The following is a 5,084-nucleotide window of genomic DNA, read 5'->3' as shown; positions in this document are numbered from 1 at the left end:
TTTCACTGGAAGTTTTTAAGTTTTTTGGCTTATGTTCCTGAATTTTAATGTACTGTATGAAAAATTAAGGACATTAAACACAAAGACATCTAAATTTACAGGCATTTATTTCTTTATGAAAACATAATTTCATTCTGAACCAAGATCAGTATGATACATAGTCCTTGTAGTTGTTTTAACTGGTTCACTTCAGTAGTTTCTTTCATTTGTTCAGGCACTGACTTGTGCACTTACACTATCTTTCAAAATGCTATGAAATTTAAACCTTTTGTTGAGAAGTATAACATTATTTTCAATATTCCTTTTATCACTAATACCAATAGTGTGTATTACATTGAGTTATGTCTAATTTTCCATTTTTAAATAATCTTATGCATTATAGCATACACATTAACATTTATATTCAGTAATCACCAGAATCATTATTATAATACAACCACTATTAATATATGTTGTCTTTAACATACAGTACCTCACATTTATGGTCAATGTTTGTCTCAGATCTGGTATGAATATGAGCAGCATAGAAAAGAAATAGTTTGTCATTGTTTGAATGAACTTCAACTTCTTAATTTTTAGTAAAGTTCCATTTCAAAAAAATACCCTGGGAAATGTGAGTGATTATGTACCTTGATCATTTTAAGAATAGTGATGTTACGGGCTCCTGGGTGGCTCAGTCGTTAAGCGTCTGCCTTCAGCTCAGGTCGTGATCCCAGGGTCCTGGGATCGAGCCCCGCATCAGGCTCCTTGCTCCGCGGGAAGCCTGCTTCTCCCTTTCGCGCTCCCCCTGCTTGTGTTCCCTCTCTCGCTGTGTCTCTCTCTGTCAAATAAATAAAATCTTAAAAAAAAAAAAGAATAGTGATGTTACAAGATATATAGGTGATTATTAGGTGAATATATAGGAATATATAGGAATGGCATTTAAAACTTTAAGGCCTTAATCATATTGAAAAGGTATAATTGCAGAATAAATAGTGTAGAAAGAACTAAATTTCTTTTGCTAAGGTCTGTGCAATCTGACGTTCTCAAGGAATTAGTAGTCCCCTCAGAAATAGCCAAAAACACATGAAGGAATATGGCAGTAACACATCATGCCAGAAATGTTTGCTGTTTCCTTTTTCCTTATTGCCTTAGGGCCTCATTCTGGTAAATCTTCTGATATATTTCTTTTCTTCCCTTTCTTTCTCCTCTCCTTGCATCCATCCCCCAAGAATTGCAACTGAAACCCTAAGAGTTCAGTTCAGTATGGAAAATTAAATTTCAGAGAGACCATTAAAATTTATTTTTAATTTCTCTCTTGTAATAGTTGTAAATAACTTACTAAAAGTTTTGCCTTTTTAAAATAGTGGAACTTTTTCCTACATTAATTTTAAGAGAATTTATAATAGTACTATTTTTTTTTTAAGATTTTATTTATTTATTTGACAAAGACAGAGACAGCGAGAGAGGGAACACAAGCAGGGGGAGTGGGAGAGGGAGAAGCAGGCTTCCCGCGGAGCAAGGAGCCCGATGCGGGGCTTGATCCCAGGACCCTGGGATCGTGACCTGAGCCGAAGGCAGACGCTTAATGACTGAGCCACCCGAGTGCCCCTATAATAGTATTATTTTTTATCCAGTTTCTACCCTTGCCTCATTCACTGATACATGTATTCAAGAGCTGTATTCTAACAGGCTTTGTATAATTTTTTTCCACCATTGAATTATGAAAAATTTCAAACATAAAGCAAAACTGAAACAATTTTACTTTGAACATCATACATTTACTAACTAGATTTTACCACCAACATTTTATTAAATTTGTTAATAAATCTAAGTGTTAATAAACCTAATATCTAAGTGTCTGTTCATCTTTCTGTTCCCCCATTAAATCAGTGTCATTTTTGGATGCCTTTCAGAATAAACTGTAGACGTCATTACCTTTTTCCTTAAATACTTCAGTACGTGTATCATTAGCTAGAGTTTAAACTTATATGTGTTTACAGTTCTCTTTTAATTTAAAATTTACATACATTAAAATCATGATATAATGATTAATGTGATATTCATAGTTTTGACATATGCATGCCTGTCACTCAAATTCCTATCAAGACATAGAACATAAACATAACCTTAGAAAAGTTCTCTCATGCCCCGACCCAGTAGATACTCAGCTTAATCCCTCTCCCACATAGGCAGCCACTGTTCTGATTTTAAAAATACCACTGATTAATTTTTACCTGTTCTAGAACTTCAGTATATACTTTTCTAGAAACAACACTGTGGCTGCTGTGCAGAGAATAGATTGTAGGAAAACCAAAGTAGAACAGGGATGTGATTCAGAAAACCACTGTAGTAGCTTAGATGAGATGATGGTAGTTTGAACTAGAGTGGTAGCAATAGATGTGGTCACATTCAGAGTAAATTTTGAAGATAGAGTTGGTAGGATTTGGTGGTGGATTGGATGTGAGTGTATGGCATTGCCAGTTCCTGAGATGGGGAGGATGAGGAGAAATAGTTTGGGGATGGGAAAAACCAAGATTTCTGTTTTGGACATACTATATTTGAAATGCTTATTAGATTAGATCTCAGGACATATGTAGGAGTCAGTATTCTGTATATCAGTATCTTTTAATTTTTGTCATTATCAAGCTATAAGCTCATTAAACTAATTAAGGAATTATATGTATGTACAGTGGTTACATGGACTCTATGTGATTTATTACAATCAAACTTCTGATGCCTAGAATGAACAAAACCATATATATGACAGATGGAATATTATTTTAACCAGGATTATTGTTAGTTGTATGTGTCACATATAACAGTATACTGCCCATATTGTATGAAAACTCTATTTTAAAAACTAATAGACTTTATACAAAAAGCAAAATCCAAATTATCAGTGTATTGATTGAAGCCCACTCTGTTAATATTTGTGGGACTAGGGCGCCTGGGTGGCTCAGATGGTTAAGCGTCTGCCTTCGGCTCAGGTCATGATCCCAGGGTCCTGGGATCGAGTCCCACATTGGGCTCCCGGCTCAGCGGGGAGCCTGCTTCTCCCTCTGACCCTCGCCCCTCTCATGCTGTTTCTCTCTCGCTCGCTCTCTAAAAAATAAATAAAATCTTTAAAAAAAAATATTTGTGGGACTAGTAAGACAAATAACTCACAGGTTCTGCTGCCTTTTTTTTTGGTAAGCATTTTATTTTATTTTTTTATTATGTTATGTTAATCACCATACATTACATCATTAGTTTTTGATGTAGTGTTCCATGATTCATTGTTTGCGTATAACACCCAGTGCTCCATTCAGTATGTGCCCTCTTTAATACCCATCACCTTTAGATTGTTGGATTCTGTTTCTTTGTTAAGAATGAACTATGTGGATTCCAGGTTGTAATAATACTTCTAATGCTAATAATAGAGGGCAGGCAATGGTTGGATTCTTTCTTTCTTTGGCTTTTTATTGGAAGTGTATTGATGTATTTTCACAAACAGAACATATCATTCAGGTGGTTGTATATTGGGCTTCAGTATTTCTAAATCATTGCTGGTGAGGAAGCACTGTTTTTAAAAAAATTTCCTGAAGTTCTTTCCTGTAGCTCTAAGAGTAGAAGCTGCAGTCTGCTTTTGGGGTAAGCTCACTCTCCATTTTGAGAAGGACCATGCTGAGGAGTGCTTTGAGTTACATATCCATTCATTTTTATTGAGAGAAGTGCTGATTCTTATGGAGGAAGGAAATGAATAGAAACTATCAATCTTGTAGCAGGACAGAAGCTAAAGACGAAAATGGACTTTAGAGGGCCCATGTGAAGGGGGATGGCTAATAGATACCAAGAACAGTAATATTTAATACTGATTTATTTTTCATAGTGATCATGGTCCCTTTATGTTATTTTCAAGCCTAAATAAAGGTGTTAAACAGTGGTCTTTTGAATGTGGGTATTTAGGAGATTTATATTTATTCTTTGTGGGCAAAATGTATTGTTGAAAGCTTAAAAAACACAGAGGTATGCAAAATTATCAGAGAGGAATGATAAAGAAATTTGGAATAGTCTGACATAAAATGAAAACCACAAACTAGGAAAATGTAAACACTCCTCAGAAATTATTGGGTAGGTGACTGGAATGCCTGTCGGCACACAGAATAGAAATTAGATTATTTAGTTGTTAAAGGAAGGAGAGAGCCCCTGAAGGCTGGAGAACTTGGGACCACTTAGGGAACATATCCTCAGTATTTAGCCTCAAAAATATGAGTGGAAAGAGGGAGTACAAAGAAATGCTTTAGTTAAGACTATATGATTGTAAGTGATGAAAATTCAACTCAAAATTAGTTTTTTTTTTTATTCTTATGTTAATCCCCATACATTACATCATTAGTTTTAGATGAAGTGTTCCATGATTCATTGTTTGTGCATAACACCCAGTGCTCCATGCAGAATGTGCCCTCCTCAATACCCACCACCAGGCTAACCCATCCTCCCACCCCCCTCCCCTCTAGAACCCTGTTTGTTTTTCAGAGTCCATCGTCTCTCAGGGTTCGTCTACCCCTCCGATATCCCCCACTTCATTCTTCTCCTCCCGCTACCTTCTTCTTCTTCTTTTTTTTTTTTCTTAACATATATTGCATTATTTGTTTCAGAGGTACAGATCTGAGATTCAACAGTCTTGCACAATTCACAGCACTTACCAGAGCACATACCCTCCCCAGTGTCTATCACCCAGTCACCCCATCCTTCCCACCCCACCCCCCACTCCAGCAACCCTCAGTTTGTTTCCTGAGATTAAGAATTCCTCATATCAGTGAGGTCATATGATACATGTCTTTCTCTGTTTGACTTATTTCACTCAACATAATACCCTCCAGTTCCATCCACGTCGTTGCAAATGGCAAGATCTCATTCCTTTTGATGGCTGCATAATATTCCATTGTATATATATACCACTTCTTCTTTATCCATTCATCTGTCGATGGACATCTTGGCTCTTTCCACAGTTTGGCTATTGTGGACATTGCTGCTATAAACATCGGGGTGCACGTACCCCTTCGGATCCCTACTTTTGTATCTTTGGGGTAAATACCCAGTAGTGCAATTGCTGGATCATA

The sequence above is a fragment of the Neomonachus schauinslandi genome, chromosome 13, assembly GCF_002201575.2.
Source record: "Neomonachus schauinslandi chromosome 13, ASM220157v2, whole genome shotgun sequence".
Classification (NCBI taxonomy): domain Eukaryota; kingdom Metazoa; phylum Chordata; class Mammalia; order Carnivora; family Phocidae; genus Neomonachus; species Neomonachus schauinslandi.
Note: the sequence above shows the minus strand (reverse complement) of the source record.